The 16,528-nt window shown below is 45.2% G+C and overlaps 1 protein-coding gene across 5 annotated transcripts in view; it reads right to left on the minus strand.

Annotated features, from left to right (window-relative positions):
* The window catches only part of cica (capicua transcriptional repressor a), a 59,358-nt gene extending 53,210 nt beyond the window's left edge, over positions 1-6,148 (minus strand). For all 5 annotated transcript variants that reach the window (XM_080734859.1, XM_080734860.1, XM_080734857.1 and 2 more), the window contains exon 1: positions 5,972-6,148. The gene's annotated coding sequence lies outside the window, so the exon portion shown is untranslated. The remainder of the gene's footprint in view (positions 1-5,971) is intronic.
* Between the last annotated feature and the right edge of the window lie 10,380 nt (positions 6,149-16,528).

A 16,528-nucleotide genomic window follows, 5' to 3' on the forward strand; every position in this document is an offset into this window, starting at 1 on the left:
AGGCCCTACATTTTAGGTTCGGGTATGGTCGGTTTCGGGCAGAATTTGAGAACTCTACCCCAAACCCACCCACCCCCAACCCCCTCTCTCTTTGGCTTTGGTATAGTACTAACTGATATACGTCAGTGATGTCATTACGTGCGCATCCCGCATCAAAAACTCATTCATTCATGTCATGGTCCTGGGGTCCCGGGGATGCGCCTCCATTGGAGTCCATGTTAAAATAATTTACCGGGTCGCGGTAAAAGAAAAACATTTTAAAATTCCACAGACACCACCATTGTTCATGGGTGAAAGCATCCTACTTTACCCTACGTTAACACAAATAAAATCCACGTAGAAAGTCTTAAACAGGCGATAGAAACGTCAATGTTTTGATTCCACCGACGTCCGACGCCATTTTGCGCGCCCGAATTCATTAGGGGCACATGTTTTAGTAGTTTTAGTAGTTCTAAGTTCAAACATTAGCCAAATTGTAAAATAAATATAAGAAATAGGCAAACATTTTGAAAATAGCCGATCTACAAGCTCACAGCGCTCGAAAACATTGTATTGAGGACTCATAAAACCTTTCTGGGACCCATTTGAATGACCACCTGTGGGTCCCGGGACCCATTACATTGAAAACCTAGTAACATCACTGATACGTACACGCATTCTTATTCCATAATATATATATATATTCTTATTCCATGCAGAATCACTCAAATACTATACCAGAGGTCATTTACAGACAGGCTCCCATTGACAAAATGTAAAATAAATATATATATATTATTTGTTTTCTTTTTTGCTGATACAGGCTTGCGTGAGAAATGCCTGTAATTCGAAAAGGAGTAGGTTGTGTTTGCTCTTTTCTTCTTCCACCCAGCACTGAGTGTGTGTGTGTGTGTGTGTGTGTGTGTGTGTGTGTGTGTGTGTGTGTGTGTGTGTGTGTGTGTGTGTGTGTGTGTGTGCGGGCGTGTGCGTGTGTGCGTCTGTGTGCGTGTGTGTGTGTGTGTGTGTGTGTGTGTGTGTGTGTGTGTGTGTGTGTGTGTGCACACATGCAAGAGTGTGTCTGATACTGTATGTGCAGGGCATGCCCGGGTCACTGTGTGTGTTCTGCCTCATTTGTTCCAACACAGGAGTTTCCATCGAGCTCCTCCGAGCTACAGCGAGACGTCGACAACAACTACTGTACAACAGTGAGGATCACAACAACAGCCCCACATCTCCAACATAACAGCCTTTTAATGATGCTAGTACCTCTTGTCCTTTGCCTGTCATTGTATCACATCGATCACCTGTCTGTTTACACACTCTGAATATCTATTAGTTTGTCAGTCTGTCTACACACTTACTTTGCCCTTACGGGTCCATCGTCAGAGTTGACCCTTTAAGACCAGATGCAGATTCTACAAATGCTTTGTGAATAGTAGTAGTTTTAAAACATTTTCGTAAATTCAAAATTGTTCGACATTTTTCAAATACTTTCGAGATTTTTCAAAAACGTTCAGAAATAGCAGATGTACAAGCTTGCATAAAGCATGGCACAAGGTGGCATGCTGTACTGTAGATCAGTGGTTCTCAACCTTCCCAGGCCGCAACCCCCAAAATAATCATATATTGACGAGCACTAAGTGTTCATCATTACATTTTTATAACACGGTTCTATTGTGAAAATAGCAGATCTACATGCTCACAACGCCTCGAAACGCGAGGCGTTATGAGCTATTTTCACAATTTCTGCCTCTAATATTTTACAATTTGGCCAATATTTAATTTGTCATGTTAGAGGTATTAATAAGTCCTTATATTGTCACTTTAGAAATGTGCAGATACCGTCTATAGTCTATACACTAAAACTTCATGTTGGTTTCCGTCTTTATTAAATATTACTGGCTATTTATGAACAACTAGCTTCTTACAACTAGCAGTTGCACTCGTTCTGGTTTCCAATTCCCAACACTCTGCAGTTATCAATTTAACGTTATTTATTTCTACAAGTGCCCATATCTACCTATCATTTTATAAATGAAAACGCACTATTCGGGCAAGTGGGCATGACCTCTGGGCAAGACAGGCAAGTGCCTCTGAGACCTTATCAGCCCCTGTTGAACGTCTGCTGTTATTGAATAGCCAACGCAAGAATCTAAAATGACACAGATAGATGCTTTGTATTGTATTGTATTTTATCTAGGCTGTCGACATTTTAAAAAATTGTCTGTCAGCACAGCCCGTCTTCCTCTATTTCCATTCATCTTGCCTGTCCGTCTATCCTCCTGCCTGTCCACCTGCTTGCTTATACACCTTTGCCTGTCCTGCCTGCAGGTCTCTCTCTCTCTCTACCAGTCTCTCTGTCCTCCCACCAGTCTCATTGTCCGCCTATCTCTATATTGTCTTATGTACTCGTCTTATAACCTGCCTGCCTGTCTGTCTGCCTTCCTAAGTCTCTATCTATCTGCACGTCTGTCCGGTAACTTGTCTTCAGCAGGGGCTGAAATTTCTAAAAGGGCCTTATGGTGAGCTTGGAGTTCAGCTATTTTCGATGCTTGATTTCTACACAGAGAGGGAAATTCGTTCAACATAAGATGCTGCATGCATTCAAATTCAGGAGAGTTTGGACAATTGGCAATTCTCTTGAATGCTGCCTTCAGGTATGGCATGGAAAGAGGGCATTTGCATTTCTTACACCACAGTAAAAACTGCATTCATGGTCTGGCTCAAGCCCCCTTTGATGTCTATGTGTGCACGTGCCTACATGTATGTCCACCGTAACCACATATGAACCTATAGCATCCCTATTCTGGGGACAAACATTTGGAGAATATATGAGCTCCAGACATTTTTAGCTAAGAGATTCAATGTAAAGATGGACTCCGGCCAACTACGTATACTAGATTTGAAGTGTCTATATGGCTAATCTATGTTTACTCCCAACCATTCTGTCTTTCTGCATGCTGCCTGTATGTCTGTCTGTCTGTCTGTCTGTCTGTCTGTCTGTCTGTCTGTCTGTCTGTCTGTCTGTCTGTCTGTCTGTCTGTCTGTCTGTCTGTCTGTCTGTCTGTCTGTCTGTCTGTCTGTCTGTCTGTCTGTCTGCCTGCCTGTTTGACTGCCTGTCTGACTTTAAAAAAAAAACAATCTTCTGTTAGTTCAAGCTTATGTCATTTTAACAGAGGTCAGCAATGTGTCTCTGCACAGACAAATGTGTCCCGTAGCAAGACTTGGCCTTGTCAGTTTGTTTTTTGGGGGGTTTTGTTTTTACATAACATTACACACCCAATTTTGCTGAATGTCTCAGTCTCCAGGTTTTCCTCAGAATATGTATGTCACTGATTTACTATGACACTATCATTGCACATTAGGAGTCCACTAGGACTCCTAATGTGGTTTTTATTTTCACCTCCCCTAACTCTGGGAGTGTGCAGCCAGAAATGGAATAAATGTACAGGTCCATTTGGTTCCATTTGTGCACTAAGATACACACAGACCTGTAAAGGTAATTTAAGGCTATAGCTCTTTATATGTTTTGGTAATGTTATTGTTGTCCACTCATTTGTGTGTCCATGGAAATAAAAACATGTTTTGTGTCCATGGAAATAAATAGGATTTTTAAAAGCCAGCATGGCGATGACCCCCTGCCTTTTAATATGGGACGTGTCATGTCGGCTGGAGAGAGACGTCCATCTCCAGAGAGGATGAGTATGCTAGCTAGTAGTAGCCCTCGGTTTCAAGGCCACATCACGCACACAGGGAGGGAGGGAGAGAGATGGCAGCAAACACCTATCCGATGATAGGAGGTAGTTTATATAGGCCTACTCTATAGTCTACAGAGCAAGCAGTCATCATCACCATTGCCTGCATGATTGTGTGCTATATGTAAATTCCTATTTAGGACAGGGGACTCGTAGAGAACAGCCGCCATAAAATAATTTGGCAGGCTGCCTTACTTGGTCACGATAGAGGTATGCTCCATGTGTTTACTCAGTAGGGTTAGTGTACTGTGTACAACAGCTGGTGTCAGAGTCATGATAACAGCTTTCACAAAGATATACTGATGCAACACATATTGCCTTAGTGAAATATATGGAGCATAGATAGATAGAATAGAATCCTATATGGGAGTTGTATAGTAGCTAGTTGCCTATATCTATGGCAGCCACAAGTCGTATTCTAATAGTAACAGTAATAACCATGTTATGTTATTGCGTAGCTATTACTATTTCCTGGTGAAATAGGAGGCTACTACACTCCACATAGTTTGAGCAACGTGACCATATAGCAGTTTGATTGACTGAATTCTTTATTAGCAGTTCGCATTGGAAAAGCCAGGACAGTATACAGTTCAGATACTACTAATAGGATTTAAACCCAAGAAAGCATGTTTACATTGGGGTCCTTTTGTACTCAATTCATGGATAATTCATATTCATATATGGCCTAATTCAAGTTCATATAATAGCCTCGATGAAGTTAATGGCGCAATCATAAATGTAGCCCAAACTTATGGGCTGAAATAAATGCGCAGATAACACACGCGCGCGCGCAGGCACGCACGCGCGCACGCACGCACACACACACACACACACACACACACACACACACACACACACACACACACACACACGCGCGCGCGTATGCGCGCCGCGCACACACAAGCACACACACACACACACACACACACACACACACACACACACACACACACACACACACACACACACGAAAGTACCCTATAAAATCATCAATGTTGTTTTTATTCATTAAAACTCTGATAACAAATGTAACCAAAGTGACCTGCGACTATAGGATCTATTTGGTTACATTGTGTGTAAGTAAGTACACTCACTCCCGGCCCACAGTTAAAGAACTTGATCTACGCAAGCCAAGCCAAGAGGCACTAACTGCAAAATGCAAAGTAAACCGGAGGAATGTCGTCACCTCTGCTTTAGCTCAATAGTACCGTATATGTGTCAAGCAGCCCTCGTAGTGCTGCTGCGATTACTATCTGCTTACTACACAACAGGCCGTGAACGGTGTGTGCAGGGCAAGCCTAGGCCTCAGCTACACACCAGGCCGCTTGGATGGAAATAACGGCAAATAAACGCCTTAAAACGCCTATATTAAGCCGTGATCTCATCCAATAGTGTTATGTGCGTGGCCGTGCGTGTCACTATCAAAGTGTCATCGACGGAAAACACCGTACTTTTAGTCAATCCGGTCACTTATAGCCTACATACGCCGGCGGCATAGGTTAAACATCGGTTAAAGTAATTATTATCGCCAATCCGAAAGTGACAGTCATTGTGAAACATCGCCGAAGCCCTGGTGCAACTTTGTGTCGATGCTCGGGGTTGTAACAACGTTGTATTAAAGGGTGAAAGTCGTCATATTGTAACAAACAAACAAACCAAAAAAGTCGCAGAAACAAGAGTAAAGGCCCCGGCAACGCACGCCCCAAAAAACACGTAAACGCTACAATCAAATAGCCTCATTGATTCATTAATCAAAATAGGAAGAAAACTAAGCCTATTTATATCCATGTCGTGAGAAATAAGGAGAGCTTATAGATAGATATATACGGCGTATATAGCCTAGCTGTGAAGCTTCGTTGCGATTATCATACAGAGGAGAAGAGAAGAACAGTTGTAGGAAGTCCAATGGCAGTTATGGCGTTGAATTTATTTCTAGTGGAAAAGTTTCTAGCTTCACTACAACCCGTCCGGCACCGCTCCCTTTTTTCACCCCCAGACACCCAATCCGCCCTCTATATAATATCCCTCATCCGCAGCCCGTATTGAAATAATGACAGCTATGGAACAGAACACAACGACGAGCCCTTAAATATATATCTACATATCAGCCATACTGTGTAAACATGTACAGACGTAGCACCAGGCTCCGAGCAGAGGGAAGCACAACAAGCTGTTACTGCAGTGCTGCAGGAGGAGAGAAAGATTTGTGGGGAAAGCTTTTTATTATTATTACTCACCCCGAGACACTCACACTCTAGTCCTCCTGCAGCCCGACGCTGTGTCCAGCCAGCGGGGAAAGAAACAGGGCCACAAACACACGCTTAATGTCCAATAATTAAGGGACTTGCTCGTGTTTCTCCCACAGCAAAGCAACTTAAAAGGAGGAGAAAAAAACTATACCGGACTGCCCTGTACCTTCTTATTACACTACAGTCGCAAAATGGTGAATGAAAGCCCCCAAAGCCTTGACAACCAGGCCGCTGGGCCAATGGCGGAGCGACGAACGCGTACAGTAGCCAATAGGAGCGCCGGGACCGGCGCGGAGGGGCGGAGCCGCGTGCCGAAGTGAAATTGACGGACGGAGACGACGGGCCAATCGCGGTGTGGGAAAACACTGAACAGCTGTTAGGGACCGAGGCTGCGACGGCCAATGATGGGCCAGCCCAGCGTCTCAGAAACTCTTTCTCCCTCCCTCCCTCTCTGTCTCTCTCTCTGTCTCTCTCTCTCTCTCTCTCTCTCTCTCTCTCTCTCACTCCCCATCTCTCTCTCCCTAACTTTCCCCAACTCTCTCTCTCTCCCTTTCTCTCAGTACCCCCCCTCACTCACCCCAGTACCCTGCTCTACAAACAGGGACAGACCACCTATAACTCTATGCGACAGACAAGCATGCAGACAACTGACATGCATGCAAGTACAGCAACAGTCACTTTCTGAGGACTGTCTGGGCCTACTTTCGAAAGTAGATGTTTGTTTTTCTTGTTTTCATTGCATTGCATTCATTTGTTTGTTTAATCAAGTCACAGACTATAAGAAACCCCATAGCATTACTGTTGTCTTCTTTCCACATCCAGTACATATTCTATAACCTGCTTTCTCACTTGCAATTTGTCCACAATACACTGTATACAAGCTACAGGTATGAAGTGTAGTTTTAAAGAGTGGCCAAAAGAACACCAACTCCCAAATTCTCACTACTCCTTCTCTCTGTTTTACGCTCTCTCTAGCCGAGCAGCCAATCAGAATCCCTCAGACGTCACAGGACCTCTACGTCCCGCCTCCCCATCCAATCACTCGAGACTTCAGAGGCTGTACGTCACCAGAGCTGCCTGCGATTGGCCAAAGGATAGCAGTTCTGCGGGCCAATGGCTGTGTGCTGTGGTGAGGTCATTGTGCTTGTTGCCATCAGGTTGCTCAAACAGGAAGAGTGGGAACCCAGAGACGGAGTAAATTGGTCTAAACCTGGGATTACGCTTCCTAGGAGAATGACCTGACCCATATATGCATTCCAGTCCCTCACGCAGACACACACACACAATACACACAAGTATTAAAACACTCACACACAACAACGGGATAGACAAGACACACGTGCATGCAAACGTGTGCTGTAGTGTGCAAAAAAAAAGAAAAAAGAGATGCTTAGAGAAAGGCACACAAGTACTAATGCATACCATCGCAGGAGCCCACACACTCGCTCACTCACTGTGTGTCTATGTCGCACACAGACATAGACACAGACATAGACACAGACAAACAAACACACACACACACACACACACACACACACACACACACACACACACACACACACACACACACACACACTTTCATGTCTGTGTTGTATTTGCACCAGTGTGACCCACCACTTCTACACACACACGCACGCACACACGCACGCACGCAGGTACACACGCGCGCGCACATGCGTTTGTGCACGTGGATCCAGACGTCCAGTGGTATTGTTGTTGTAGCAGTGCGACAGGCTGGCCCTTCAGCTGACAGCCACAGATGGTTTGGTGTGGTCACTGTGTTGATACAGAGCTGGCTGGATGCAGCACTGCAGACTGTCATGCACACGTACACGCAAGCACACACACACACACACACACACACACACACACACACACACACACACACACACACACACACACACACACACACACACACACACACACACACACACACACACACACACATGCATGCCGATGTGCATGCACATACACACACACCACATCCACCCACACACACACACACACACACACCCAGGTCAATGGCTACTAATGCTAATGCATGCACTCACAGTGAGGTGGTCGGTAGGTAAATGCATACACATACACAAATATTGTGGTACCGGGCGAGAGCACAAGAGTGAGCATCTATACCGCAGCGCTCCAACACGCTTGGCCGTTACATAAGCTGTACGTGTGCAGTCTGTGCACTAGCAGACACCCTGCTCATCCCTTGATGTGTGCACGCACGCACGCACGGAGACACAGTTACACAGTACAGTGTATTGTACAGACCACAAATTGTTATTGTAAGCATCCACAAAAAATTAAATAAAAAATCCACTGTCACACGCACGCACACACACACGCACATTGTTATTTACAGTCGACACACATAAATAGCCTTTGTGTGCACACTCATTCAAGCGTGACCCATAAACATGCGTACTACGTGCATAAATACTGTGCATAGTAAACCACACAGTACCACAAACCCACCACGACAATACCACACCATCATTACAGCAATTTCTGCCACTTAAAATCCTGTTACATGCAATTTCTGCACACAGTGCTTCAAAAGAGTCTACGAAAACTCATCCCAGACAGACAGACAGACGTGTACGTGAATAGGCGTACACACAATACAAAGTAGGCGAAACGGTTCCACGCCCGCAGAGACTGTAGTCACCCTGCCTGATGGCGGGGTGATTGTCTGCTCATTCACCCTACAGCATCTATTCAGAAATGTAGGGCAAGCACAGAGAAACACACAAACATTGTGTGGGACAGTTGGTTTCGTTAAGTCCTTCAGAGTGACACAGAGGTTGAGAGAGGACAGATTGGTGGACGGACGGACGGACGGACAGACGAACAGACAGACAAACAGAGATATAGAAATGAAGAGGCAGAGAGATAAAGCCTCAAGACTCAAGCTTGGGAAAATCCGCTGCAGAACGTCAGGGTATAGGAGATGGAGATTTGAGATGAAAGATCAAGCGAGAGACTTTGGATGATTAAGCTGTGTTGATGTAACTGCGGGAGAGAGAGAAGGACATACACACACAAACAGACATCCATCCAGAAAGACAGAAACAGAGCAAGAGAGAGAAAGAGAGCAAAAGGAAGATACAGTACATAAAGAGAGATAGAGAGAGTGATAGTAGCGACACACCAGAGAGCTACAGTCTAAATCTAGATATTTCGATGTCCTGTTGTTTTAAGGTCCCAGTAGTCCGGTTAGGGTAAGGGTAAGTAAGGGTATGGGTAAAGGCCTATTCCCACTGGGCCAGATAACAGATAAAAAATCGAACCTCTGTTCGAAGTGGAGCTGTGTGTGTGTGTGTGTGTGTGTGTGTGTGTGTGTGTGTGTGTGGGTGTGTGTGTGTGTGTGTGTGTGTGCGTGCGTGTGTGTGTGTGTGTGTGCAACAGCGCCCCTCCCTTAACATGTGTGGTCAGAAAAGGTTACTGCAGGCTACAGACAGACACGGAGACACGGAGACAGACAGACCCACACACACGGCCACGTATAGGGAGCTCCACACAGCTCCAAAAAATATCTTTCTCCAATCAAGTGGATCGTAAGATACTGATAATTCTTTTTATCTGTGACAGATATTTTTCCATTCAAGTGGATGGCAAGATACTGATAAAAAAAGATATCTGTGACCGATATTTTTCCATTCAAGTGGGTGGCAAGATACTGATAAAAAAAGATATCTGTGACCAATATTTTTTATCAGTATCTTACCATCCACTTGAATGGAGAAAGACATTTTTTTATCTGTTTATCTGGCCCAGTGGGAATGGGCCTTAAGGGTTAAGTTTAGGGTTAGGGCAATCTGGCTAGCCATCGTCAAAGATAAAGTCCTTTTCAAGGAGCATAGAAGTCTGTTCTTCAGAGATTAGGGTTAGGGTTAAGGCTTTGGGTTAGCATTCACCTACTCTGGGAGGATTCACCTCGATACGTGGGCTGCAGGGGCATTGCCACAGCAATTAATATTCTTCTCCAAATCAACAGCCAATCAAGAAAAGGAGGAGGCATCAACTCTGGACAGAGCAGCTTAGATTCTGAACTGGGCCAGCTTCCGGCCCAGAGATGTAATGGTTTCAGCCCAGAAGGTCTAACTTCTGGGAACTCAGATTAGCATTCACCAGGTTAGCATTCACCTGCGTCCGCAGGCAGGTTAGAGTTCTCCAGCGTCGTCAGGTTAACGTTTACCAGCATCGGCAGGTTAGCGTTCACCAGCATCAGCAGGTTAGCCTCAGACTACTGGCACCTCGACACAACGGGACATCGAAATATCGATACGCGCCCGAGCTACAGTCAGTTGTGTACAAGTAATTAGGAGAGAATGTAAGTGGAATAGCAATAAAACACACCCACGAGCGCACACGCACACACACACACACACACACACACACACACACACACACACACACACACACACACACACACACACACACACACACACACACACACACACACACACACACACAGTATATGTGGATAGAGGGTGACAGTAAAAGAGGATTTGGTATTTTGAAAGTCAATAGAAGTTGAACTGTTGTTGTGAATGAACCACACAAATCCCACCAGCATTAGCACCTCGGAGCACTTTCTAAGAATGAGGTAGCCTATGGAGCAGTGGCTAAGCTCAAATCCCTGCCACTTATGCATTACAGCCACTTGACTCCAGCACAGCTCTGGGGGCCCAGGCAACTCTGACCAAATACCTCACCAACTCAAGTGTGTATTTTAACTGCAAGGAATGCATCCATACATTGCATTATATATAGTAATCATTTTTCTGGTACTCAGTGTACCTAATTATTATAAACAGGCAAAGTTCCTGCTTGAAACACAAACATAACCATACATCAAGTAGGTCAGGAGTGGCTTATTGTCTGTATCAGCTGATAACACGCGGGAGTCTGTCCCCATTACAATGCGCTAGACCTCTGGGAGATGGACTGCTGAGTTGGAGCACCACCTGATGAAGACCCCGAAGGGCAATGATTTTCAATAAATAACTACTCCTGGGAGCGACCATTCCGTGTGCAGACTTGCTCTTCTTCGGTACGTATTTTTGAACTCCCTTGAACACTCGGAGCACCACACCTACCATCAGATCCCACTTCCCAGTAGGCCTACTTGCTGCACGACTTGCCGCACCCAAGCCGTGCTACGCTGAGTTGACGGTGCCCTGGATAGTACCCATGACCTTGTATTGTGGTCCAAAGGCAAGAGCTCTACTGACTGACACGTAGTTAGTACATAGTTTAAACATAAAAGGCTGAATAATGATATCAAACACTTCAGATAGCTTAGAAGGAGAAAGAAAAACTAGATCTATCCAATCAGGTGTAAAGGGGGGATGATGAGCATTCCAACCGAAAACCGCATCAGCTGATTTTAATCGTGTTCAAGCAGAGAGGGGAAAGCTAATTGCGACTGTCAGGTCGCACTTACTATCAAAACCTCCACAAACTGTGAGTCAGTCAGTCAGTCAGTCAGTCCGTCCGTCAGTCTGTCTGTCACACCTCACACGTCACACTATTGCCCTGCTCATATCTCCGCAACCGTTGCCCCGATCCATTCCAAATTTTGCACACACACTCCTTGCCTGCCAAACTACAACCTCCCCGGAGCTCCAGGGACCCCCAGGTCCCTGGGGGACCCCCAGATGTAAAAAATGACCAAATGTGCAAAAATGACCAAACGACCACCCCAACGGGGCTGCTCACGGGGAATTCCCGGGGACCACGACTCCTGGTGCTCCAGAACGGATGCCAAAGTGGTGGCGCCCCCAGTGGAGGACCCCCTCCACTGCAGCGCACATAAAATGCCGTAACTCGGGCTAGGAGCGTCCGGGAGAGCCGGGGCCGGTACCTATTCGTCCGCCAAGGCAACGCGGAGACCCCACCCCTCATTTCTCACATGGCCCTCTTCTAGCGCCACCATGAGGCCGATTCTTGCAAAACACATTTTTGGACACTGCTCCTACAGATTTTGCCCTAAAATCACACAAATCGGTACACACTATGTCTACACTCATGTCATCAACATGGATCTGTCCCATATAGCGCCACCATCAGGCCGATTTTTTCAAACACATTTTTGGACACTGATCCTACAGATTTTGCCCTAAAATCACGCAAATCGGTACACAGTATGTCTACACTCATCTCATCAATATGGATGTCCCATATAGCGCCACCATCAGGCAGATTTTTTGAACCACATTTTTGGACACTGCTCCTACACATTTTGCCCTAAAATCACGCTGCGACCTGACGGTCGCTTATCTCCCGATTAGGGAGTCTTACTGGTTAGTATCTCTATGGTATGTGATGCACGCCACTGCCGTAAGTCACAATGTGACCCTTATAAGATCCTCTAATGCCCCTGTGGGTGGTCCTGACCCTCAGGCCGAGATCTGCTGGATAAGCATACAAGGTCAAATCCTCAGTGTGAATTTAAACTGTGAGTGCTCTTACTCACACTCCTGAGAGTTAAATGCTCACTGAGGATTTTACTGTGTATGTCATGATGACAAGGCAGCAACGACGGGCCATCTTTAGAGACGTGAGTACTTTCCCTTCACGTGACGCTCATACTTAATCAATCCCTATTAGTGAGGTCATCTGGCGTGAACCCACACAAGTGCCAACTCACTGTCCTACTCAGCCAATCTCCCTCCAGAAATACCACAAACACACGGACGCACGTTCACAGTCACACACAAATGCACAGGATACTTTCAGAATGGGAGACAAATCACATGCAGTTGTAATTTCCGATGTACTCCAGCGTAATCAAACTTACAGTCCCAAGTAGCTCACATTGCACTGTGTGTGTGTGTGTGTGTGTGTGTGTGTGTGTGTGTGTACAGAGTGTGTGTACAGAGTGTGTGTACAGTGTGTGTGTGTGTGTGTGTGTGTGTGTGTGTGTGTGTGTGTGTGTGTGTGTGTGTGTGTGTGTGTGTGTGTGTGTGTGTGTGAATGTCAATATACGTTTATACTGTTGGAAAGTCTGTTTATTTCCTCTCCTCCTCATTTCACCCTTGTCCTCTCCTCCCCTCCTCATGGGACGGACAGACAGACAGACAGACAGACATGTGGATGTTTAATAGTCAAATAAAAGTCATCATTTTGTGTCTGCCAAAATCATGCAGTTTTAACTAGCAAGACGCCTCAGGGCGACATGCGACCTTGCCCTAAAGGGCGAGGTCACGCCAATTCTTGGCCATCTGGCCAGTGATGTATATCAGACCAGTTACCCATATATGTATGGAGACCCCTGCATGATAGTCAACAATGTTATATAAAAACATGCCCATATATGGGCATTACCAAATATGGGCATTCCCAGATATGTCTGTAATATTGATGACATTGGGACAGGGATCTCCATATATGGGCATAAAACATATGTTAATGGTAAAGCCAAGGGCCATGGCGAGTTAGGGCCTGGGTTTGATGCCTGCGGATCTCCATATATGGGCATAAGGGGGTACCCTAACAGGGCATCATCTGGGAATGCCCATACTGTATATGGACATTTTGTTTATTTTATCCTTTATTAATATATATCCATATTAGCCTCGTACCCGCCCTCTTCCGGAAACCATTTCATTTACGGAAGTTGGTCGTTTACTAGGCTATATCCATCCATATACATATGGACTTAATATTAACGTTTTCGGGGAAGGTAGGGTGTAAATCAGAGTAAAGCAGGCTCTTGGACCAGTTTGGGCCTGGCATTGATGACATCAGAAATCTCCATATATGGGCATAAAAGGGATTTTGTTTCTGGGAATGCCCATTCCCAGAAACAATTGGGGACCGCAGGGACGACCCAGAGGAGTCAGACAGCTCGAGCGACAAGGCTGACTCGGCACAAGACATGCAGGACGATTGGATGCACTGTTTGCAACGAGTTCCTCAACGCTGCAAGACAGGAGAGTGGGCCGGCCTCCAATCCCTGTGTATTCTGGGAGGAGCTGCGTCAGGGATCTTCATATATGGGCATAAAAGGGATTCTGGGGAATACCTATTTATGGACTTTTACATAGGTGATGTCACCTGTGATATCACCTGTGATGTCACAGTGATGTGTCAAGGGAACCAACCCATAGACTGTAAAAATGTGTACACACACACACACACACACACACACACACACACACACACACACACACACACACACACACACAGACAGACAAGCTGTGACATTTCTCATGGTAAACTGCAGCCTTATAATACGTCACTATTGATGTGTTACAAGTTTCAAGCCTTTGGTCACTTAATGAAGTCAGTATGGCCCTCTAGAAAAACATGCTATAGGACCTCCCATGTGCTCTGTCTCCAGTGGTAGAAAAAGACAGGGTAGGCTACTTAAAGGAGGACTTTGCCATTTTTCAAACCATCTTCATATAATAGGTCCCCACTAATGTTCATAATAAAATAGCACAATTTTTTTCTACTCGGTCCAAGTCTCTTAAGAGAGCTGTGGGAAGTTCAGAAATCCATTGTCTTGTGACATCATCATTTTCAAAAAATAAATAAATATATATATATATATATAAATATATATATATATATATTTTTTTTTTTGAAAAGATATTTCGATTTTTATTATCGCGAGGCTTCCACTTTAACGTTGCAACTTTTCAGGAGTAGAAAGCCTGCATTTTCTATTAGCTTGCATTCCCAATCGATGATGTCACAAGACGATGGGTTTCTGACCTGCCCACAACCCTCCTCTGAGAAAAAAAAGAAAAAAAGCAATTTTTTTAGTGAGGACCAATTATATGAAGATAGGTTGAAAAGTGGTGAAGTACTCCTTTAAGTATCAATACTGAAATGTAGAAATACTCTGACTCTGCTACAAGTAAAAGTCCGGAATTCAAAATTACATTGAGTAAGGGTCGATCCATACCGTTATAAGGAGCCTAACTAAGTTCGGTTCGGCCCTAGGCGAACCCAAATATGGTTCGCATCCCCCGGTTCGGGGGGGCGTCAACCTACTAAATTCGGCTCTACGGTGCTGACGAAATGTTGTGACCTCCCGACTTCATTTCGGTACTCAGCGGTGTCTTCTCATTCATTCAGCCCGGCTTCACGTTCATATTCTCGGCTGTGAATCCAAGGAAACAGCGGTCGTTGGGAGGGAGACACGCCGACTTCCAAATGCTTGTGTGGCCGTCTTTTGGGCATCGCAGAGCGGACACAAGTCAGCCTGGCTCTGGCTGGAGACGAAGAGTGGTGGACTGGGAGGCGCGCGCGCGACACACACACACACACACACACACACACACACACACACACACACACACACGCCTTTGCTGCGTGTATCGCTGCTAACGCGTCGCCGACCGTTTTAAAGAGAAAAGAAGAGCTTAAACACAACTTTGCTATTAAATTGCTAGTGTTCCGTGTTGATATGTTTTCCTTTTCCACGACGAGTTGTGACTGCGTGATGACATGCATGCAGCAAGGGAGGCGGCACGTCTATAATGTGAGCTTGTAATTAAATGTTTTTGACAGAGCTCGAGCCGAGCGTTTGTGAGTGTGAGTGAGAGAGAAGAGACCTCACTGGTGCTGCTGCCTGCTGGAGCTGCTACTCACTGGACCTCCAGTCATTCAGTGTGCAGCGCGAGGGAAGGCAATATATATATCCGCCATGCAATGCTCATTCATCGGCCACAAACGTCGTCATGCCACGGACCTCCAATATTTACATGCGACTTCGGCACTAGCCGTTAATAAAGTATGGATGAAATCACCCCCGAACCTAAATAATTTCGGGTCGGGGCGTCCTCCCGAACCGAAATTAGTCGGCTCCTTATAACGGTATGAAACGACCCTAAAGGTACAAAAGTATTGGTATCAAAATGTACTTAAAGTACCTATATGAAAATAGCAGATCTACAAGCTCTCAATCCATTGCTTCTCGCCCTTAGGACGTCTGGTTTAGTAAATTCATTTTCTCCATTGTCTTGAAAGGGAAAATGCAAAAAAGTATTCCCAAATATGGAGATGACTGACATTGTAGATGTCTGACACAGTATGTAGGCCCTATGTCCATATATGGGCATTCCAAGATATGGGCTTACTTGATGACATCAGGGATCTCCATGGGCATCCAGGATCTCTTTCTGGGCATAAGTGTGAGTGAATGTGTGACTCACGATCCACACTTGCAGAATTCCATATTTTTAGTTCGGCCTATATTATTGACTCTGTCGGGCAGAAAACTCCTATCTCCAAGCTTTAACTTTTTTGTTCTTTCGAAAATTACACAAAAGTATCAAAAGTAGCAGATCCACTTTTGCTACTTTAGAATTTGAATCCTGAAAAGTACGTTTTGGAAGTTTCCACCGACAGAGACAAATGAATGACATACTTACATAGGCTACTGTACCTTGTCAAGTGTCAACAGGGGTTTGCCAAACGCTGCAGGCAACAGTCACGCCATGCATACGGGTCAATGTGTGCAGTAACCTACATAAGTTGTGTGTACATCTTATATGTTGCTAGGCGGTCTACTAGGATGTCTAG

The sequence above is a fragment of the Nannobrachium achirus genome (genome assembly GCF_963921795.1).
Source record: "Nannobrachium achirus genome assembly, chromosome: 10".
Taxonomy (NCBI): domain Eukaryota; kingdom Metazoa; phylum Chordata; class Actinopteri; order Myctophiformes; family Myctophidae; genus Nannobrachium; species Nannobrachium achirus.